Source organism: Lissotriton helveticus, chromosome 1_2 (genome assembly GCF_964261635.1).
Source record: "Lissotriton helveticus chromosome 1_2, aLisHel1.1, whole genome shotgun sequence".
NCBI lineage: Eukaryota > Metazoa > Chordata > Amphibia > Caudata > Salamandridae > Lissotriton > Lissotriton helveticus.
In genome coordinates this window covers 454,058,762-454,083,526 of record NC_136058.1, presented here as the reverse complement: position 1 = coordinate 454,083,526, position 24,765 = coordinate 454,058,762, and the positions used below count along the sequence as shown (strand labels likewise).

Below are 24,765 nucleotides of genomic sequence, written 5' to 3'. Positions count from 1 at the left end.
TGTAAACAATGTTATATCTTCTTTGATACCTTTACACTAAGGGCCTCATTACGATGAGGCTCGGAAAGCCTCCTAACTGCGTTCGGTGGCTATCGGTGCCTCACAGTGGTTTTAAAACCGACAGCTTCATTACAGCAGAGGTTGTCGGTTTTGAAACTGGCGGGACTCTCCTGCTGACGGGCTCAAGGAGCCCGTCCGCCAGTTGGAACCGGCATGTAATCGCTATGCACAGCATTCTACGCCCGCCTGGATTAAGATGTCCGTTTCCCCAGGGTTTCCCTGCTGGGCTTTCTGACATGGAAACACTGTCGGAAAGCGACTTTGGGGGCCAGTAGCAGGGCCCCTTCATCAAGCGGCCTCCGGTTGGGGGCCATTGCCCTCCTTCATCACTGCACCGCATGGTGCCTGCCACGCAGTGCAGGGATGAACACATACTCCCTTTTCTGTATGTGAGCTTGTGCTGTGGCCAGTTTCCAGCAGAAGCTCAAGCTCCCATACAGAAAAGGGAGCTTGCAATCGCACCATGTACGGTCGCATCAAAATTCAGCAGACGGGACAGCCAACTGGAGGTTGGTCAGGCCCATATCCGCAACGGAGTCCATCCCACTTCGAAATAAGACCCTATGCCTTTGTTCACGCCACTTCTTTCAAGTGGTATCTTTAGTTTCACTCCACTTCTAGACAATTCAGTGAGTTGGTGATACATCACCTCAGTAGACCTCTGGTAACCAAAGGCATTCAGTCTTACAATAAGACACAATCATGAAGCTTCCCCTGTTGCAGCCTCATGATCACAGAAAGCATGAATACATGTAACAGGCGCCCTCCTCTGTACACATTTAAAATCAAAAGAAATAAGGACATTCATAGGAACTCATCCCCTTGTACACCTCCAAGTGTTTTAACCAGCGACCCTTGACCTTGCCAGGTAGGTCGCCCCCCGCTGCAGCTCCACCTGCGTTCTTTGAGTGCCCTTTGTGTGCCCTTTTGCTCCTCCTGTGCCCCGCTGCCCATTTTGTTCTGTTCCCCGAGCTCTTGAGTGCCCTTTCCTGTGCCCCGCTGCCTGTTTTTTCTTCTGTACCTCCATACCCCCTGTTGTGCCTGCTCGCCCCATCGCCGCTCCCGTTCCTGCCGCTGCATCACCTGCGGCCCGCCCCCCTCCGTGCCCATTCGCTGCCCCCTTCCACCTGCCTCCCAGCTGCTCCTCCCTCCCACCTCTCCTTGAGGTGCGCGGTGAGGAGAGCGACCCTTGACCTTACCAGGTAGGTCTCTCCCCCCCGCTGCAGCTCCACATACGTTCTCTGAGTGTCCTTTGTGTGCCCTTTTGCTCGTCCTGTGCCCCGCTGCCCATGTTGTTCAGTTGCCCGTGCTGTTGTGTGCCCTTTCCTGTGCCCCGCTGCCCATTTTTTCTTCTGTACCCCCGTGCCCCCTGTTGTGCCTGCTCACCCCCCCTTGTCGCTCCCCTTCCCGCCGCTGCATCCCCTGCAGAACCGCCCCCCTCCATGCCCATTCGCTGCTACCCACCTCCCGCCTCCCAGCTGCTCCTCCCTCCCACCTCCCCTTAAATGGCGGCCGCGCCGCTGAAGCACCGAAGGCGCGCCTAAGGCAAGACCGTCTGCTCCCATCCGCGCCTGGACCGCGCCCAGTGCCAGAACCCCTGGCCCCCGCACCAGCAATGAAGAACGCTTCCGTAACGACGCCAGCACCCTCATCGACCTCAACGCAGGACGGACCCTCACCTGCTGCAGGGCCACCCCAAAGCGCACCCACGGTCCCTTTGCCTGCCAGAACTGCAGCTTCTCCTGCATCGAAGACGCAGAGACACCCGCCACGACAGAACACAACCAGCTCCGATGCATCCTGATCAGCACCCGCTCCGCACGCAAACACGCCATCGAGCTCTGGGACCTACTCGACACCGCACCACCAGACGTCGCCTTCCTGACCGAGACCTGGATGAACGAAGCCTCCTCTCCAGACATCGCCATAGCCATCCCTAACGGATACAAGACCGCCCGCAGAGACGGCACCAACAGAGTCGGAGGAGGAATCGCCATTGTCCACAAGGAGACCATCAGGGTCTCAACAACCACTGACGACACTCTCAGCACCGCCGAACACATGCACTTCCAGATTCACACGGACCCCAAGACCACTCTAAGAGGCACCCTCATCTACAGACCACCCGGACCTCGACCACAATTCTGCGACGACATTGCCGACTTCATCAGCACGCATGCACTGACCTCGACCGACTACATCCTCCTCGGAGACCTGAACTTCCATCTGGAGAACAACAATGACAGCAACTCCTCCACCCTGATAGACAACCTCGCCAACCTCGGATGGAACAGCTTGTCACTGCGCCGACCCACATCACCGGACACACACTCGATGCCATCTTCTCCTCAAGCCCCCACAACTCCTTCAACCACGTCTCCGAACTCACCTGGACCGACCACCACTGCATCCACTTCACCTTTCAGAAACCCGTTGCACATCACGGCACCCTACAGATTCCCCGTCGCTGCTGGGGCAAAATTACAGACAAACCTCGCACTCAACCCACCGACCAACCGCTCCATCCCTGAAGACGGTGCATGCACCCGTAGACAATGGATGTACGACTGCGCCAACACCTTAGCCCTGCTGAAAAAACAACCCCCCGAGACACCAGTAAGAGAACCAACTGGTTCACCCCGGAACTCCTAGCATCAAAGCGGACCGGCCGGAAGTTGGAGAACATATGGCACAGCGCGAAGTCGCCGGGTAGCCGCGCAGCCCACAAAGACGCCATCCGCAACCACCACCACCTCATCAGGACCGCCAAGAGGACCTCCTTCAAACACTGCCTCGACAACGCACACAACAGCAAGGAGCTCTTCAACATCATGAAGGAACTTTCCAACGCCAGCTCTAATGCCAACGTCATCCCGCCGTCGCAATCCCTGTGCGACTCCCTCGCCACCTTCTTCCACCGCAAGATCGCCGACAGACAGCTTCAACCCCCGGACAACCCTAACAGGCCCCAACATGCCGGACCCACCACACCCCACCGACCACGACCCCCTGACAACCTGGGCCAACGTGAGCATCGAAGACACAATCAAGACCATGGGCACAATCCACTCCGTCTCGTCGTCTGACCCTTTTCCACACCACATCTTCAAAAAAGCTGGCAGCTCCATCGCACCCCACCTGCGCAACATTACCAACTTCTCCTTCGAGACTGCGACCTTCCCTGAGAGCTGGAAACACGCCGAGATCAACGCCTTACTGATGAAACACAAGGTGGACCCAAGCGTACTCAAAAACTTCCGGCCCATCTCCCTGCTTCCGTTCACAGCTAAGGTAATCGAGAAGATAGTCAACATCCAGCTCACCCGCTACCTCGAAGACAACAGGATCCTGGACCCCTCCCAGTCAGGATTCCGCAGCAACCACAGCACCGAGACCGCCCTCATTGCAGCCACAGACGACATCAGGATCTTACTGGACAACGGCGAGGCGGCGGCCCTCATCCTTCTGTACCTCTCCGCCGCCTTCGACACCGTCTGCCACCGCACACTACTCCACCACGCAAGGATCCGAGACAAGGCCCTGGACTGGACCTCCTCCTTCCTCTCCGGCAGAACCCAGAGAGTCCGCCTCCCCCCGTTCTGATACGAAGCCTCCGAGATCATCTGTGGCATCTCAGAGGGATCCTCCCTCAGCCCAACCCTGTTCAACTTCTACATGGCGCCTCTCGCACGCATCACCCGACATCACGACCTCAACATAATCTCTTACGCCGACGACACGCAACTGATCCTCTCTCTCACCAAGGACCCCCTCACCGCCAAATCCAACCTCTACCATGGAATGAAGACCGCCGCCGACTGGATGGAGCATAGCCGCCTTAAGCTGAACACAGACAAGACGGAGATCCTCATCCTCTGGCCCAACCCCTCAGCATGGGACGACTCCTGGTGGCCCGCATCGCTGGTGACACCCCCGCACCTACCAACCACGCACGCAATCTGGGAGTCATCCTCTACTCTAAACTCACTATGACCAAACAAGTCAACGCGGTCTCCTCCACCTGCTTCAACACCCTCCGTATGCTCCACAAGATCTACAGATGGATCCCGTCAGACACAAGGAAAACAGTCACCCAGGCCCTAGTCAGCAGCAGACTCGACTACGGAAATGCCCTCTACGCCGGAGTCCCGACCAAGCTCATCAACAGACTGCAAAGAATCCAGAATGCCTCCGCACGCCTGATCCTCGACGTCCCGCGCCGCAACCACATCACCCCCCACCTGAGGAACCTGCACTGGCTCCTTGTCCACAAAAGAATCTCCTTCAAGCTCCTGATCCACGCACACAAGGCACTCCACAAGACCGGCCCAGCCTATCTCCACAGTAGTCTCTTCTTCTACGTACCCAACAGGAAACTCTGCTCCGCAGACCTCTCCCTGGCTACCGTCCCACGCATCCGTAGAACCACAGCCGGAGGCAGATCCTTCCCCCACTGTGCCGCCATGACCTAGAACACCCTCCGACAAACCGAAAAGAGCTTCTAACCTTCAGGAGACGACTCAAGACCTGGCTGTTCGACCAGTAGCAACAGCACCCCCCCTTCCCCAACCTCAGCGCCTTGGAACCCTTGCGGGTATGTAGTGCGTTTTACAAATTATTTGATTGATTGATTGATTGAACCAAATATTGAGTTAGTCTTACCAGAAAAATTTTACAAGAATATGTGATTTCAAAAATATAGTCGACAGGAGTATCTTAGATAAGAATATCTTTTTTTAGTGTTTGTTTTTAATATCATTGTTAAAATTATTGTCATATTATATAAATATATAGAAATTTTTTAACAGATTCGAATACATATTCATGACAATTTTACGCATGGCTATATTGTGATTATTTTGTACACAGGTTATACTGTAAGTGCACTTTATGTTGCTTTCCATTGCGGGGAGATTTGTGAGCAGAGGCGGTAATCCAGAGGCAATAAAGTATTAGATGACAAGCAGAGAGAAGGTGACTGGTAGGGCACTTTGTGAGAAGGGACAAACTAGAAGCAAAGACCCAACACTCGTTCACCGGCAGTGTTTTCCACTACTGAACCGTCTATCTAGCCACACCGATCTTAGATCAACAATGTCTACAACACGTGGCAAAAAGGATAGAAACCTGAAAGACATGTTTACCAAGATGACCGGGCATGGGGAGAAGATGGGACAGAATCGCCGACCGCGACAGGGGGGCAAGAAATGGAAAACGCAGAGGAAATGGTCACGTGCACCTTCTTGGAACATATGTTCTCCACCCCCAGATCTACAGGCCCTCAGAGATAACTTTTCAAAAGAGATTAAAGAAGTGTGACAAGACCTGGACGCAGTAGGGGAAAGAGTGGCTACCATGGAGGATCATGAGTGGGCCCGGGATGAAGAAGTGGAACAGTTGTAGCAAGAGGTACTTCGCCTCCGGGCCCAGCAGATAGATATCCTAGCCCATGCAGAAGATTTGGAGAATCGTTCCCGAAGAAATATCATGAGTCAAGAACGTGCCTCCTAAAGAAGAGGGAACGGATATCACTCAGTACCTCCAAGGCCTTTTCAGAAACATCCTCCTCAAGAGCCCCAGGTTTTTGAAAATAAAATAGACAGAGCACACAGGGTAGGCCTGCAAAGGAACGCATCAGAACCTCCCTCCAACATCTTGGCATACCTACCAGATTTTCAATTAAAAGAACGGATACTGAGGAAAGCGTGAGACGCCCAACCACTGACGTACCAAGGCCATACCATTGCCCTTTACCAGGACCTAGCCACGACTACACTCCAAAAACGGCGGGATTTTTAGCCAGTTATGACTCATCTCCGTAATTAAGGCATCACGTATTTATGGGGTCACTTCTTTCGACTTATCTTCAGGTGGGATGACAAGTTGCATCAAATCCTGTCTTTACAAGAAGCATGTTGCATCCTTGGGATCGAGAATCCCCAACGGGAAGACTCATAGAGAGGGGACAAAAAAAATCACAAAAAGAGCAATGGAGACGAGCCCGGGGAGGCAGACTTTCAGAAACGATGTCGAAACCCGACTCGGAGATAATCGCACAGAAGAGAGAGGCCATCCTGGATTCCCTGTCCAACACGGCCTGCTCCAAAGTAGGCGTTTGAACTGATGCAGTGGTCCGATAGGTGAACAACGCTGTGCCAGGTGGGCGGCGGGCAGAACTCCAGGGAGTGGGGAGAATTTGTTGGCCACAATATGCACCCTACAAACTGGGTTACCAAGGGTACGCAGACTGGCTCTGCGAATCCTGGACTATTTTGGGGCATATTGACTTTTGTTCTAGTTGGGGTTAGGGAAGGTGAGGGGGGGACCGGTATTCAGAGACTTTGAGCCTAGCGGTATTCATGCATGAGGTTACAGAACAAGAGGGCGGAGGGAGCGAGCAAGAAGAGGGGGGCGATGGGTTACGACTTGGGGCCCAAATGAGCATTGAAGGCCAAGACCTGAAATGTCAAGCGAGGTAGTGAAAGTTTTCACGCTTAATGTAAAGGGGCACAATAATCCTATTAAAAGAAGAGCGATTCTCTTCTACTTAGAAAACTCCGAGACCGACGAGTGCCTCCTACAGGAGACAGACTTATTGTCTAAAGATTGGCATTGACTGCGCTCTAGGGCGTTCACCCTTTTTGGAAAAAACAAGGGAACCCAAATGTAATTTTACTAGGGACCTTGGGTAAGACAATTGTTACTAAAGACAGTGGTCCCTAGACAATTTTAGATAGAGTACAACTTATAAACATATGCTAAATAGACCATATGTTCTTTGTCTAGCCGGACAACATTTATTTGAGAGATAAGCTTGGTGAACGTAAATGGTGACAATTACAACTAGGACGCAACCTGCGACCCACACATACATAAACGGGGTCGGGAGAAGGGATTCAGGCAAGGGGGAGGTGTCTGTTTTCAGGTATGTATTAACCCGACTTGATTATCATATAAGTACCATTGTGCATTATCTACATATTATTCAGTGACATATGGTACCGTTAGTGTCGACGTTTCGATCCCTGGGCTTAAATACATGGGATCATCTTCAGGACAGTAAATAAAACATGCCTGCATACAAACAGTGATCTACTTGTCCCCAAGCAGTTCTTCTCCTCAACCGTAGAAAAGAAAGCAGGAGTTGCCATCCTGATTGCCAAACATTGCAAGGAGAGGTGAAAGAAAGTGGCTGAGATAAAAGGGAGGCTTTTGGCATGCACAATCCAATTTGGCGACCAAATCATGGTCCTGGGTTCTATATATGCCCCCAACACAGGGCAGGAGGGTTCAGCTGCAATAGCGGAGATCATGGTTTCACAAAATCAGATAACGTTGGTTGGTGGGGACCTGAATTTAGTTATAGATACTGACAAGGACAGGTCTCAGACGAGCTTTAATCAGAAGAGGGAGTTATCGAAGGAATGGAAGAAATGGTTGCAGGAAATGGGCTTGGTGGACCTATGGAGGGAGACCTATCCCCACGCAGCACAATATTCATTCTTCTCACATGCCCACAGGTCCTATGCCCGACTTGACTATTTTCTAGGGACGACACAGATTAAGGTAGTAAAGGAGGTTGACATAGAACCAGGGGCCCTCTCAGGCCCCAACGCAGTGACCATTCAGATACAGATACCTGCATGACAGAGGAGAGTTGTATGTTGGAGACTTAAAGAATATTTGCTCCATAAGAAGGCAGTGACGCAACAACTCACCAGATGCCTTAACGACTACCTAGATATTAATCATACCCCGGACATAGCTGTCACTACACTGTGGGAAGCTATGAAGACAGTAGTGAGGGGAGAATTGATAGCTATCTCTGCGGCAGGAAAACAAAGAACGTAAAGAACTGCATGCACAGCTACCTGCGCAAGTTAGAGAACTAGAGCGGGTATGTAGTCGGACAGGGGCGCCCAGGGTGTGGACACAGCTAAAAGCAGCAAGGGCACAGTTAGCGGGGACAGATCTTGACAGGGCGGAACATGCAGCGATCAGACTAAAACATTCCTACTACATTGGGGGAGATAGGACAGGGTGTTCATTGCAAGCAAGCTCCAGGCCCAACGACAGCACACAAAGGTACATTCGCTAAAAAGAAGGGGAGCGGGGGCAGCTACTGGGGATCAGGAAATAGCTTAGACTTCTCGGGATAACTACGAGACCCTATACACAAAAGACACTCCATCTGGGCATGACATAACCTCGTACGTACGGAAGGTTACAATGTCCAAAGTAACAGCAGACCAAGCAAACCCCTTAGACGAGCCAATACGGATTGAGGCGGTGGTCACTGCTATATCGCAACTTAAATTGCTCAAATCGCCAGGCCTGGACGGATTCCCCACACTCTTCTATAAAAACTTCTGTCATATCCTAACCCCAGTACTGACTAGGTTATATAATTCCTTTGGGCGCCTAAGAGCGTCCCTTCAACCATGCTATCGGCAGCGATTGTAGTTCTACCAAAACCGGGGAAAGATAAACAGGAACGCGGGTCGTATAAAACGGTATCTCTACTCAATGTAGATTTAAAATCATGCCGCATTTAATAGAACCTGACCAGGCAACTCGGCGACAAATACGAAGATCATTCTTCACCAAACGAATATGGACGCATTTCTATTGAAGGTTGACGCCGAAAAAAAGGTGCTCGACCGGGTGGATTGGGGATTTTTGGAACAGACGATGGTGTATTTTGGGTTGGGGGACATGTTTCGGGAATGGGGAGGTTGCTGCTATGGAGCGCCTACAACCACAATCAGAGTCGATGGGGTTTCCTCTTGCCTCATTTTTATTCAAAGAGGCACTAGGCAGGGATGCCCGTTGTCATCTCTTTTATTTGCACTATATATTGAGCCACTAGCACAGAAAATTCAGGACAACCTGGACATTAAAGGGATACCATTCAGAGGGGAGTCACACCCTATTAGCCTATACGTGGATGATATCATAGTGGCGTTGGAGGAGCCTCATAGATCGCTCCCCACTTTTTTGAAGGAACTTAAGGTCTTTGGTCAGGTTTCAGGTTTCCGGGTTAATGTGGGCAAATTGCTGATCCTCAATTTGAAACTGTCAGGATGTGTCAGCAGCGTCAAAACAAGTAATGCCACTAACCTTTAGTACCACCAGCGGGGACGACGGAGTGTAGAGAAGCCCCCTACTCCCCTGAGCACAACCACACAGAGTAGATATACACTACTGTGTAAGGCAGCACCCCGGGGAACAGGGAAAATGGTTAAAATAATAAAATCTGCTGCTGTGCTGGAGTCTTTACACCTTAAATCTGGTCTATGGCTCGGTATAACTTCAGAAGTCACCACACAAACATAAGCTGCAGATGAAAGAACTGAGAGGGATATGAGAAAAAACTCAGGGATTCATATCACACAACAGGATGCTCGTATAGTCAGATACTCACAATATACCAAGCAGCAATACTCTTAGAGAAGGTTCTGAGACTATCCAATCCCAGTGAGACCAAACACTGAGAGACGATGAGCTGGAGTGCCAGGGAGTTTATGAGATCATTGAACCCAAGGATGATTTCAATCGACAAACAAAGTCACGGTAAATGGTGCCTTAAGAGGACTATGAATAGCACCATAAAAGAGCATAAGAATGCTGTTAGTAGCACAGCGTAATAGCGAAGGAATAAAGTTGTGCACGCAGTGGCCACAAGCTCCACTTCAATACCACTGAGCAATTGCGCGCCAAACCACTGTTTGCACAGCGTAGATTTTAGTGACAGGCTCCAAAAGAGAAGATAAGGGTGGAAATAAAAACAAAAATAAACTGTCTCAAAAAGCAGAAGGAGCACTCCAGCACTTACTTTCCGATTGAGGCTAAATACCTTGCGTTTCCAACGTTGGGAAGAATACCATCCACTTACTCAAACTCAAAAACAGACGAGATTGTCAAGCCCCGACCCCAGGAAGGGGAGGGGAGGGGCGTTATAGGAGTAGAAATCCAGGCGTCTCCTTATCCATCTACAAGATATACGTCCCAAGAGATTCTAGGACATTTAGTCCGCCGTGCGCCACCTGCCAATAGACCCAGTAACATGCATACAGGGGAAAAAAGCCTTAACTCTAGGTGCATCTTTCCTGACCTACGCTGAAGAATCGCGACGGAAACCAACTAATCGAACCTCCCAGAACGAAAGAGAACAGATCTTGGGGATCAGGGTGGTTGAATCGGTCCCATATCTGGGGTTGCAACTGGTGGCTACGATCCATCAAACGGTCAGATTAAACTACGACAAGCTAACGCGACGATTTAAAAATGAGTTGAGTAAGTAGGGACGACATCAACTTTCGCTATTAGGGCAGGTGGCAGCAATCAAAATGACTCTTCTACCAAAAGCATTACACCTATTTAAGACTCTGCCCGCAACCCCGCCGGAAGGAGTGCTAACCTCACTGCAGCGCGAAATCAAACGCTTTATATGGGCAGGAGCCCTTGGCCCGTATGAGGAAACATTTGGGATACATGAGGCCAGAAAATGGGTGCCTCGGGAGACCGGAAGACCAAACTTATTGGACTATTACAAAGCAGCCCAATTGAGATGGAGAAGCGTGGCTCAGTGGTTAGAGGCGGCAGACCCGGAAGCTGAGATCAGCCGTGGACCAGGGTTCGATTCCCCGCCTCGGCGGGTCTCGGGCACAAAAATTCCACGGACTCGACAATTCTCGCTCCGGTGCCTACTCGACTCACGGGGTCACACTCTGTGACTCTGGGCAATAGCTTGCTTAATCTCCACTACGGCCCCTCGCGGCGGGATGCCTGGCTTTCACCTTGTGAATACCCTGCCGGGGTATCTCACAGGGGAATACCAGGACGGGTTCCCTAAGCAAGCGCCTTGAGACCCCTGGGTGATTAGTGCGCTATATAAATCGAAACACATTTACATTTACATTTACAGATACCTGGTGGAATGGAATAGACCCGAGTCTGAAAAACGATGGCGCGTCCAGGACAGAGCACTAGCGGGGATTCCTTTATGGAAGGTCCCCATCCTGAAGAAGTCAAACCGACCACCAGAGTTTACTGAGATCACCGAATACAAATTCGGTGATGAAAGTATGGGAGGGGGTAGCTACTACAAGGAAGCTCATGAAGTTTCCATAACCTATGACCCCTCTAGTTGGGAATAGAGAGCTTACCCCAAGAATTGAGTATAAGGAATTCCGGGCATGGAAAGACACTCCATGCAGATCTGTAGGGCATCTATTTGAGTTGACGGGAATAATTCCATTTCCACAGATAAATGGGATCCCAGAAACGGAACGGCTAAGATATATGCAATGACAACATTGGGTACTTCAACCCGAGACACGGCTGCAGGCTAGTCGCAAGATGACGCGTTATGAGAAATGGTTAATCACAAAACAGAACGACAAGGGGCGGATATCGGAGCTTTACGACATGCTCAGACAATCAGTTCTAACACAATTCACACCTAGCCAGAAACGATGGGCGAGAGAAATTGGTGGAGAGTTATCGCAGAAAGAATGGGAGGGGATATACTATAGAGCGAAACACTCTGCACACAATGGCTATGAAAATAGCCACGTACTGGTACCTCACACCTGTGCGTCTTGACAGAGGTAACCCAGATAGGAGCCCTACTTGCTAGAGAGGGTGTGGAGAAGAGGGAACCCTGGTACATCTATTATGGGAATGTAAGACTTTAACGATGTATTGGACCAGAATCCTAGATGACATAGACAAACAATTCGACACGCAGATACAGAGACTACCAGTGCATGTGGTGCTGGGTCTTCCCAATTTGATAACATACCCACTCAAAAGCTGAACGGGACGACATATGGGGCTAGCACTAGGGGCAGCTCTTCAAAACATCCTGACACATTGTGGGACCGCCACAATACCCACTTACGTAGGCTGGCAACATAGGCTATGGACAGTAATATTCCCAAAAATATATGTTAACCTGCACTCCTTCTTTGACACCAAGTTTATCGAACATAAAATATGTATTCTACAAATCCTTTTTTGGTGCAGTCCCAACACCGACTAGCTCCTATCGGTTACTGAAATACAACAAGCATTTGCAATGCAATAGGTCTCGCATTAGGAAAGTTTGAGCTATTGGTCTTGTAAATTACACATTTTTTATTTATGTGTTGGTTTTGAAAATAGGAAAATTAATAGCTTTGTCATTTACAATGCCAATACTTTTAACTTTTGCAAATGTGGCACCTAAAGCATTTGTAATGCAACATGTTTTGTATTTACGTGACTTAGATGTATTGATATTACAAATTACAATGGCTTTTAATTTTTTTAAATAATTAATACTTAAACAAAAGTTATTGTAATTTATAATGGCAATAGCTTAAACTTTTGTAAATAACTTTTGTGAAGATTATGTTCAGTGTATTTTATTGTGACGAAAATCCAAGAAACAGAAGTGAAATATTAACATTTTTTTGTAACATTTGTAATAAAGCTTGAAACATTGAGAGAACATATTTGCACACTGTAGTATAGAGTAGTTCTAGTCAGGAAGATAAGTCGTGTTTTTGTTGCTTGGCGTGAATACAAATTTCTTCACAGAACACTTCGTTTTCCGCATCACGGGGGCATGTAATGGATTGAATTGCATATAAGACGTCTTTTGTTGTCAGCGAGAAAGCCCCGCATGCACACGAGCTATATTTTGCCCAGCCTCCTTTTCAAAAGCAAGACTGGAAGCTACCTGATTGACGGATAACTTTTTTTATTCTCATCAGACAGATCTAATTAAAAAAGTACCGACAGCCCCCAGTAAAATCATAACAGCCATAGCTACTTGGAAAGCTGGCTTTTGTACTGCAGCACAGCTATTTTTAATGGATTCGGAAAAAATGCGATCTTATCGGAATCTTAATAGATGTGTGTTTTGGGGGGATAGATAGTAAGACAGCGGACATCGAACGCTCGCCTTTATTTTGTTTTTCGCTAGCACATTTTTTGTTGCCAAAATAACACTGGGAATGCCTTACATGCTGTCCCACATAAAAAATAATGAAACGCCGCAGCCCGGCTTCAACAGGAAGCCAGGCAACCTTTATTGGGACGGGGGCGGGGCCAGACAAATACAGGAAGCAGACGGGAGTCTACCCCGCGCTCCTGTGCCCGCCAGAAGATTTGCGTGACTGCGTCTCAGCGCGGCACCCGCCTGTTGCTCAGAATGACCGGATGGCTGCCGAGGGACACGAACGAAGAACATGGTGAGTGGGGCGGGTCTGGTGGGGCGGTGGGGGTCTTGGTGCGTTTGTGTGTGTGCTGTGTGTGTGTGCGCGCGCATGTGTGTGTATGCGACGGCGGGGGTGGGTTCTCTGTATGTATGGGTGCATGCGTGCATGGGCGCTTGTGTGTGTGTGTCTCTGTGTATGCGGCTGTGTATGCAGTGTGTGTGTGTATGCGACGGCGGGGATAGGTTCTCTGTATGTATGGGTGCATGCATGGGCGCTTGTGTGTTTCTGTGTATGCGCATGCGTGTGTGGTGGTGGAGCTTCGAGGCAGGAGATAGGCACGGCGCCGTGCGCGCCCACGAGGTGCAATCTGCGCTTGTGCATATTTCTTGTCCACATTCCTAAAAACGGGTGACAATAGGTTTCGAGCCAGACACAAGCAAGCTTTGCTTGCTTGCATGTCTAGGCTCGACCTAAAAAGGGGCACGGCCAACATTAAAGTGCTCTCGAATTTGTGAGAGTTTGAGCTCTTGGCATTAAAAATAACAATGTATTTTATATCTTACTCTTTTAAAAACACATAAATAAAAGGCATTGTCATTTACAATGCCAATGGCTTAAACGCTCATAAATGCGAGACCTATTGCATTGAAAATGCTTGTTCTGCAGGTTATAGGTCAGGTATGCGCTTTACACAAGGAAGAACCACAGCTGTTCTCACACAGGAGCAGCTTCACCAAAGGAGAAGGGGCAACTTATGAGAATGCAACAATTTCACTGGTAGCTATGTGAAACTGAAAACACCACAATGACACAGATTCACCTAACTGTCATACACACCATCTCCCAACTATTGAACGCTGCTGCCCTCTTTCTTGTTAGAACCAGTAATAACAAAGTCTGCGTGTATGTCTGTATTTTTGGGTAAAATTGCTTTTTGTTGAGCATGAGGATGTGTTTTGTTTTTTAATCAGGTTATGACTGTGCTAGGACTGTTTTGCAAAGAGCAGTGTTATTAACCCAGGTATGTGTGCATAACTCAAAGAAGACGTGTTCAGTTATAGGAGGCGCTTGGATGGCAGCCAGGCTTCTTCGGTCACTACAACACAGCTGCCGAAGTCTGCTCCCTTGTTACCACGCAGGGAGAAACCCCCTTAAACCCAGAGAGCCTTCAAAGGCCTACTTCAAATTAAGCCCTCTGCCTGTAAACCGTTTGCTGACTGCAGCAAAAAGCCCCAGGGTCGATGCTATGCTTCATAAACTCATAATAAATACTAAAAAGAGATATTTACACAATTCCTGCGACAACCACAGAAACACAGCTGCAGCCGCAGCAGGTATTGTGTAAAAGTAAAGAGAGTGCTGAGGACCAGTGCAGTCAGCAGTGGGACCACAGACATGGCAGTGTGTGGAATAGTAGGTTTTAGATTTCAATATACAGCGGTCACTCCAGCTGTTTTCAGGAGCTCTGCTCTTTGAAAATGTTCTGCCAGCTATAAATAAACTACTGCAGACCACTGCTGGCAGGGGTGTTTTAATTATGCCTCTTTCATTCAAAGGCCGCATGCCAAATCCTGCATTTTTTGTGAAAGGAAAGGCCACGTACCAAGAAGTGAAATCCCCGCTTAATATAGACATGCAGATGGTATTGTCAGACTTCCCTTTTAATTACAGGCAAAAAGCCTCAGGCAAAGCTCATTTCATGCAGACCAAATAACGGGTCTGGGACGGTGACACAGCAGAGCTCCTAATCCATGAGTCAGCAGGAACCATCGGAGTGATATAATCCCTAAATATGGCAGCAAAATCAGAATTTTTGGAAGTTCTGAAATTAATGGAGAGGTGATGTTGTACTATTAGTTGCAGTGTCAGAGGTCATGCAAGGCAGAAACACACTGGGTCAAAGGTTACACAGTAGGATGGGTATGTCATGATAATTCTCATTGAGTACTTGTTAAGGATGATTTCAGCTCCAAGGGTGGACAGCGCAATCACTGGCTCTCTGTGCAACTAATATAGTTAACTGGACTTAGTGGGCAGGCATCAATCAGATACAGAGAGCTCTGTGGTGCTCTCACACTCTGTGTTTTCTTTGCATTCTGGGAATTGTAGTTTTGACTTTCTTCTGCAGCGCTCGATATGCCAGAAAGAAATAAAGGACTGACTGAGATACTCCCACGAACACGAGAGAGCTGGAGATCTCCGACTGTATAAAACAAGCATTGAAAATGCAATAGGTCTCGCAATAGAAGAGTTTGACATTTTTCGTTTTGCATATAGATGAGTGGCGTTGCGTGGATGAGTGGCGTTGCGTGGGTGAGTGGCGTTGCGTGTGTGAGTGGCGTTGCGTGTGTGAGTGGCGTTGCGTGTGTGAGTGGCGTTGCGTGTGTGAGTGGCGTTGCGTGTGTGAGTGGCGTTGCGTGTGTGGCGTTGCGTGTGTGTGTGGCGTTGCGTGGGTGAGTGGCGTTGCGTGGGTGAGTGGCGTTGCGTGGGTGAGTGGCGTTGCGTGGGTGAGTGGCGTTGCGTGGGTGAGTGGCGTTGCGTGGGTGAGTGGCGTTGCGTGGGTGAGTGGCGTTGCGTGGGTGAGTGGCGTTGCGTGGGTGAGTGGCGTTGCGTGGGTGAGTGGCGTTGCGTGGTTGAGTGGCGTTGCGTGTGTGAGTGGCGTTGCATGTGTGAGTGGCGTTGCATGTGTGAGTGGCGTTGCATGTGTGAGTGGCGTTGCATGTGTGAGTGGCGTTGCATGTGTGAGTGGCGTTGCGTGTGTGTGTGGCGTTGCGTGTGTGTGTGGCGTTGCGTGTGTGTGTGGCGTTGCGTGTGTGAGTGGCGTTGCGTGTGTGAGTGGCGTTGCGTGGCTGAGTGGCGTTGCGTGGCTGAGTGGCGTTGCGTGGCTGAGTGGCGTTGCGTGGCTGAGTGGCGTTGCGTGGCTGAGTGGCGTTGCGTGGGTGAGTGGCGTTGCGTGGTTGAGTGGCGTTGCGTGGTTGAGTGGCGTTGCGTGTGTGAGTGGCGTTGCATGTGTGAGTGGCGTTGCATGTGTGAGTGGCGTTGCATGTGTGAGTGGCGTTGCATGTGTGAGTGGCGTTGCATGTGTGTGTGGCGTTGCATGTGTGTGTGGCGTTGCATGTGTGTGTGGCGTTGCATGTGTGTGTGGCGTTGCGTGTGTGTGTGGCGTTGCGTGTGTGGCGTTGCGTGTGTGAGTGGCGTTGCGTGTGTGAGTGGCGTTGCGTGTGTGAGTGGCGTTGCGTGTGAGTGGTGTTGCGTGGGTGAGTGGCGTTGCGTGGGTGAGTGGCGTTGCGTGGGTGAGTGGCGTTGCGTGGGTGAGTGGCGTTGCATGGGTGAGTGGCGTTGCGTGGGTGAGTGAATGGTTAGCTGTTGCTTATGCGACGTATAGCACTTAATACTAAAGTAGGCAGACCTTCTTAGCCTTTGTGAGAATAATAGCAAAATAAAAATAAAAACCAGATCAAGTCAAGGACGCAAACGGCACCATGCTATTGTTTATTTACTCAGATGATTTGCATAAAAATGTAACTTGTGAGCACGTTTCTCTAACTCTCCAATAATCCCATTACAACACTTTGTACAAATGAGATTGGGACTCATCCTTCCGAAGTCGAGAAAAATGTGCAACGCTGTGTTGAAGTTAATTTTTTTAATTAACAAAATGCAAATAATGTGGAGAGATTTCAAGTGATTCAGGAATGGGCGCCCTTGTAAAGAGAAAGTACGGCCGGCCTGGGCAGTGATAGGGGAGGAGGGAGGAGAAATGCGAGTCACGGCAGCAGCAGCCTTTGATGTGCCTGCCGGCCGGCCGTGAATAATTAGGGGGTGAGAAATGCGCTCGGAGGGCTGCCTTTGATGTGGTAATGCGAGGCAGGCAGGCAGGCGGCTGGTGGCATTGTGCACGCGCTTTTTAGGGCTTGCGCAAGCGCAATGACCTAAAAAGCACATGCACTTGAAGGAATCGCCAGTGGAATCGCCAGTGGATAAACACTGGATAAGCCCCTATAGAGCTTCGCCAGCTATGCGCTGAAGCGCATCAGCAGGCGAGCCCTAAAAAGCTTCAACAGCCTTGTTCGAGACCATCCTTCGGTATAAATCAAATATTCCAAACCATTGCCACGCAGCTCACAGATTTTGCATACATCATAGCCTTCTGAGCTGCATGCGAGCATCAGTTGAATATGCTATCTCCTTTTGGTCAGCCTTCCAGCAATGCATTCAGGAGCATCACCAGATCAAGCACGGATTGGTTCAGGAGCGGAAATACTGCATCAGCTCTGAAATGCATCATTTGCACCAACTAATAGTTTAGCAAAAAGTCGACTGTGCCAGCTCCATGTGTTTTTGTGTACCGCGTTCTAGTGCGCACTTCAATTAGAAATACAATCATGCGAGAGGTTACAAACAAGTCAGAAAACTGGAGATATTTAAACACCTGAACCAGCATACTTTCTGACCAAAAGAACAAATCCTAAATGATAGCAGTGATTGGATTTTAATTAGAGAAATTTAAAAATTAGACCTTGCAGCAAGCAAAAATCCACACGCCTTCCAGAAACAAGTCCCCGCCGGGCCGCCGCGCTGCCTGCGACGACCCGGAAGCGGTTGGGCAGCCGGCAAATCCCATCGCGGCCCCAACCGGAAGTCCCGCCCCATCGCGGAGAGAGCGAGAGAGAGCCACGAAGGCTCCGGATTCAGTCCCGGTCCCGAGATGGGGGACCGGGTGAAGAGCGGCCGGGCGCATGGGGAAGGCGGGGCTCTCATGTGGTGAGAGAGCCCCGCAAAGCGCTACCGCCGCCCGAGAGGCAGAACCGCCGCCGAGCACCGCCAGAACAGGTGAGTGTGTTGAGTGAGAGGAGGGGTGAGTGGGGGTGGGGTGTACGCGTGTGTGTCTGTTTGAGTGTGTCTGTGCGTGCGTCTGTCTGTCTGTGTGCGCGTGTGTCTGTTTGAGGGAGGGTGCGTGTGTGTATGCAGTGTGTGTATGTGCGCATGCGTGAGTGTAGAGTGTTTGCGCAAGGGAATGAGGCAGGAGAGGGGCACGGCGCCGTGCGCGCTCACGAGGTCAAAACTGAGCAGATCTGCGCTCGTGCACCCTCTCCTGTCCACATTCCCAAAAACGGGTAGCAATAGTTGTCGAAGCACACTGCAATCAATGCTTACGCATTGAAGCAGGTCGTGCTTCGACCTAACAAAAATGGGACACACTATACACAAGCCCTGAAGGTGCTTGTGTATAGTGCGTCCCATAAAGAACAGTTTCTGTTCATTTTTGCTGTAACCTAGGCTATGGTACATCCTGGGCATGGAGCGTATTATGGCCTCACTCACAGGCTCTGAAAATACTTTTCAGAAAATGTGGAAACCATTCTTAACGTTGTTATCGAAGGAGTTTAACGAAATCACTCGGCCTAAGTACTTGGGAGTACTGCAGTTAACAGACCCAGAGTTGGAGATCCAAAGACCTCAGAAGGATTGAAAGATGATACCGCCGAGCTCTCAATGAGTAGAACGCGCAGCAATAGGACGACCGGTAAGGGGGTAGGGTTGTATTGAGAATGTAACTGGACCATTGGATTATTTGAGAAATACGTTTGTATGTAAAGCAAATTAGACTTTTTTGAAGAAACCTTATGTATCGCACTCCCATTAATGATAATAATAAACAAGCATTTGCAATGCAATAGGGCTCGCATTAGTAAAGTTAGAGGTATTGGTCTTGTAAATGACACATTTTGTATTTATGATTTTGTTTTGAAAATAGCGAAATTAATAAGTTTGTCATTTACAATGCCAATAGTGTTAAATTTTGCAAACGTGACACCTATAGCATTTGTAATGCAATATGTGTTGTATTTACATAACTTAGATGTATTAATATTAAAACAATGGGTTGTATTTTTTTCAATATTTAATACTTAAATAAAAGTTATTGTAATTTATAATGGCAATAGCTTAAACTTTTGCAAATAACTTTTGTGAAGATTATGTTCAGTGTATTTTATTGTGATGAAAATCCAAGAACAGAAGTGAAATATTAACTTTTTTGTGACATTTGTAATAAAGTTTGAAACATTGAGAGAACATATTTGAATCAGTTGTTGTTGAATGGTCGCCCAGATTGATGCTGTGGCGGCTCTGAATGATGTTGTGGCGGCGACGAGTGATGCTGTGGCGTTCAGTGATGCTGTGGTAGCGCATAGTGATGTTGTGGTGCCCCTGAGTGATGCTGTGGTGATGCGATGGATAGTGAGGGCGATAGATAGATAGAGGGAGGGCGAGAGATAGAGGCAGGGCAAGAGGGCGAGGGATGGAGTGTGGGCGAGGGAGGGATGGAGTGTGGGGCGAGGGAGGGATGGATGGAGTCGGGGAATGGATGCATGGATGGATGGAGTGCGGGTATGGATGGATGGAGTGCGGGGATGGATGGATGGATGGAGTGGGGGGTGGATGGATTGGGGGGAATGGATGGATGGAGTGGGGGGGATGGATGGATGGAGTGGGGGGATGGATGGATGGAGTGGGATGGATGGATGGATGGAGTGGGATGGATGGATGGAGTGAGGGATGGATGGATGGAGTGGGGGGGATGGATGGATGGCGTGGGATGGATGGATGGATGGAGTGGGATGGATGGATGGAGTGGGATGGATGGATGGGTGGAGTGGGGGATGGATGGATGGAGTGGGGGTATAGATGGATGGAGTGGGGGGATAGATGGATGGAGTGGGGGGATGGATGGATGGAGTGGGATGGATGGATGGATGGAGTGGGATGGATGGATGGAGTGGGATGGATGGATGGAGTGGGGGTATGGATGGATGGAGTGGGAGGGATGGATGGATGGAGTGGGGGGGATGGATGGATGGAGTGGGATGGATGGATGGAGTGGGATGTATGGATGGATGGAGTGGGATGGATGGATGGAGTGGGATGGATGGATGGAGTGGGGGTATGGATGGATGGAGTGGGAGGGATGGATGGATGGAGTGGGGGTATGGATGGATGGAGTGGGAGGGATGGATGGATGGAGTGGGAGGGATGGATGGATGGAGTGGGATGGATGGATGGAGTGGGGGTATGGATGGATGGAGTGGGAGGGATGGATGGATGGAGTGGGAGGGATGGATGGAGTGGGGGTATGGATGGATGGAGTGGGAGGGATGGATGGATGGAGTGGGAGGGATGGATGGATGGAGTGGGATGGATGGATGGCGTGAGATGGATGGATGGATGGCGTGGGATGGATGGATGGATGGCGTGGGATGGATGGATGGATGGAGTGGGATGGATGGATGGATGGAGTGGGGGGATGGATGGAGTGGGGGGATGGATGGAGTGGGGGGATGGATGGATGGAGTGGGGAGATAGATGGATTGGGATTGATGGAGATGGATGGATGGATGGAGTGGGGGGGATGGATGGATGGAGTGGGGGGATGGATGGATAGAGTGGGGGATGGATGGATGGAGTGGGGGGATGGATGGATAGAGTGGGGGGATGGATGGATAGAGTGGGGGATGGATGGATGGAGTGGGATGGATGGATGGAGTGGGGGGATGGATGGATAGAGTGGGGGGATGGATGGATAGAGTGGGGGATGGATGGATGGAGTGGGATGGATGGATGGAGTGGGGGGATGGATGGATGGATGGAGTGGGGGGATGGATGGATAGAGTGGGGGATGGATGGATGGAGTGGAGGGGATGGATGGAGGGGGATGGACGGATGGAGTGGGATGGATGGATGGAGTGGGGGGATGGATGGATGGATGGAGTGGGGGGATGGATGGATGGATGGAGTGGGGGGGTGGATGGATGGAGTGGGGGGATGGATGGATGGAGTGGGGGGATGGATGGATGGAGTGGGGGATGGATGGATGGAGTGGGGGATGGATGGATGGAGTGGGGGGATGGATGGATGGAGTGGGGGGATGGAGTGGGGGGATGGGGGAGTGGGGGGATGGATGGAGTGGGATGGATGGATGGAGTGGGGGGATGGGGGGAGTGGGGGGATGGATGGAGTGGGATGGATGGAGTAGGGGGAAGGATGGAGTGGGGGATGGGGGATGGATGGAGTGGGGGTGATGGATGGAGTGGGGGGGGATGGATGGATGGATGGAGTGGGGGGATGGATGGATGGAGTGGGGAGATAGATGGATTGGGATTGATGGAGATGGATGGATGGATGGAGTGGGGGGGATGGATGGATGGAGTGGGGGGGATGGATGGATGGAGTGGGGGGATGGATGGATGGAGTGGGATAGATGGATGGAGTGGGATGGATGGATGGAGTGGGATGGATGGAGTGGGATAGATGGATGAAGGGGGATGGATGGATGGCGTGGGATGGATGGATGGATGGAGTGGGGGGATGGATGGAGTGGGGGGATGGATGGATGGGGTGGGATGGATGGATGGATGGGGTGGGATGGATGGATGGATGGAGTGGGGGGATGGATGGATGGAGTGGGATAGATGGATGGAGTGGGGGGTGGATGGCTGGATGGAGTGGGGGGGATGGATGGATGGAGTGGGATAGATGGATGGAGGGGGATGGATGGATGGAGTGGGGGGGATGGATGGATGGCGTGGGATGGATGGAGTGGGATGGATGGATGGATGGAGTGGGATGGATGGAGTGGGGGGATGGATGGAGTGGGGGGATAGATGGAGTGGGGGGATGGATGGATGGGGTGGGATGGATGGAGTGGGGGGATGGATGGATGGAGTGGGGGGATGGATGGATGGAGTGGGGGGATGGATGGATGGAGTGGGATGGATGTATGGATGGATGGAGTGGGGGGGGTGGATGGATGGATGGAGTGGGGGGATGGATGGAGTGGGGGGATGGATGGAGTGGGATGGATGGATGGAGTGGGGGGATGGATGGAGTGGGATGGATGGACGGAGTGGGATGGATGTATGGATGGATGGAGTGGGGGGGGTGGATGGATGGATGGAGTGGGGGGATGGATGGAGTGGGGGGATGGATGGAGTGGGATGGATGGATGGAGTGGGGGGATGGATGGAGTGGGATGGATGGATGGAGTGGGGGGATGGATGGATAGAGTGGGGGATGGATGGATGGAGTGGGGGGATGGATGGATAGAGTGGGGGGATGGATGGATAGAGTGGGGGGATGGATGGATAGAGTGGGGGATGGATGGATGGAGTGGGATGGATGGATGGAGTGGGGGGATGGATGGATGGATGGAGTGGGGGGATGGATGGATAGAGTGGGGGATGGATGGATGGAGTGGAGGGGATGGATGGAGGGGGATGGACGGATGGAGTGGGATGGATGGATGGAGTGGGGGGATGGATGGATGGATGGAGTGGGGGGATGGATGGATGGATGGAGTGGGGGGGTGGATGGATGGAGTGGGGGGGTGGATGGATGGAGTGGGGGATGGATGGATGGAGTGGGGGGATGGATGGATGGAGTGGGGGATGGATGGATGGAGTGGGGGGATGGATGGAGTGGGGGGATGGAGTGGGGGGATGGGGGAGTGGGGGGATGGATGGAGTGGGATGGATGGATGGAGTGGGGGGATGGGGGGAGTGGGGGGATGGATGGAGTGGGATGGATGGAGTAGGGGGAAGGATGGAGTGGGGGATGGGGGATGGATGGAGTGGGGGTGATGGATGGAGTGGGGGGGGATGGATGGATGGATGGAGTGGGGGGATGGATGGATGGAGTGGGGGGATGGATGGATGGAGTGGGGGGATGGATGGATGGAGTGGGGGGATGGGGGGTGGATAGAGTGGGGGGGATGGATGGATGGATGAGTGGGGGAGCCGAAGGCAAGAAAAAAAAACGAGTACAATCAGGGAAGCAGAAGTGAAGAAAACAAGTGCAATCAGGGGAGCAGAAGGCACGAAAAACGAGGGCAATCAGGGGAGAAGAAGGCACGATACCACCATAATTATGCATGTACTGGAAGAGCTTTCTCGACAAACATTTTCTTTCAAGAGAAACGACAAAAAAGTGTGAATGCACAATTGTGTTACAATTTGTATGCAGACTAGTACACCCAATATGCCTTGCCTTCCACATGAGAAAATGTTATGCATCTGAGTACTTAAAACAAAAAACGAATCCACACCAAAGAAGCAATAATCCTGCAGCAACACATTTCTAAAGTGGCCTTTTCAAATCGTGCACGATTGTTGCGAGCCTTAAAAGGATGTATAAGCCTATCTGAAGGCCTTACTGCTTCAGAAAAATGAAAAGCACGAGTGGGCATGACGAGACATGCATCGGGACAAACTGCGCACAGAAGTCTCCCACATGTTGCTACATTCTTTCACAAAGGTTGGCCGTGTTACGCAGATTAAAAAAAATTAAAAAACAACTTCAGCAAACTGTGCAACAGAAAAACATAACGCCATGATGAAACAACATTACACCCATGTACGTTGAAACAAGGATTTTGACATCACACTTAAGGCACAGGCAGCATCTCGGCCTATGCAAATTAGTCTGGAGAAACGAGTTTTTTTTAAGCGGTAGCTCAAAATGAAATCTCTGCCTCTACCACGTGTGACCTCAAAGGAAGGTTGGGAGGGATATATATGGGATAATATGAATCTAAACAAAGAGCCCGGAAAGGAAGCAGCTATTACTGGAGCTGTCTTTCTTTGATCTCTGTGAGTGTATGAGGGGTCAACAGGCTTTCCAGAAGGAGGCTGGAAGGGGGGAGGAGAAATGAGAGACATGGCCTGGCGGCCGTGGACAAAAACATAGTGGGACTGAAAGCCAAAAACGGAGATTAGCATGCCACTAAAAATGAGGGTTGCAAATAAATGCGTTTGTATGCCTACATGCAGCCGATATCAAAAGATGCACGTTAAAAGTAGTACCGAAGTGAACCCAATTAGAGGTTAAACGCAAAACATTTAAGAAAAAAAATGCCCTCTTCATGCATTTCTGTGCATCGGATTCTGAATGAAAGGGCACACAACCAAATAACAAATATGAATCGAAACAAAGAGAGCACGGAAAGGAAGCAGCTATTACTGGAGCTGTATTTTTGATCTCTGTGAGTGTATGAGGGGTTAACAGGCTTTACAGAAGGAGGCTGGGAGGGGGGAGGAGAAATGCGAGACACGGCCTGGCGGCCGTGAAAGTGAAGTGAATAATTAGGGGAGGAAAAATGCCTGTCTGAGGCCGAGCGCACGGTGGGGGAAGCTTCAGATGCCTGTGGGAGGGAGGCAGGTGGCTTTGATGTGGATGCGTTTTTCACGGGCACTGCTTGAAATCCGCCCGATGGTTTAGCTCTTGTTTTAGCCCCAATACTCTCGTCCTATTATTCCTTGCAGAATTAATAGGACGAGCCTTAAAAAGAGTAGCAACTCGTTTTGCGTTAGGTTGAAGTTTGGATTTTCTGTTGTGTAGTATCGTAGGCCTCAATGAAATAAGTGTAGTTTACTAAAGTGTAAATTATGAATTAATCGTATTATGTGATTGTTTTTAAATTATATTTTTATACGCATGTGGT

General features: G+C 50.3%; 1 protein-coding gene across 1 annotated transcript in view; it reads right to left on the bottom strand.

The window, feature by feature from the left end:
- The window catches only part of LOC144807715 (uncharacterized), a 210,416-nt gene that overhangs the window by 165,088 nt on the left and 20,563 nt on the right, over window positions 1–24,765 (bottom strand). The gene's annotated exons all lie outside the window — the stretch shown is intronic.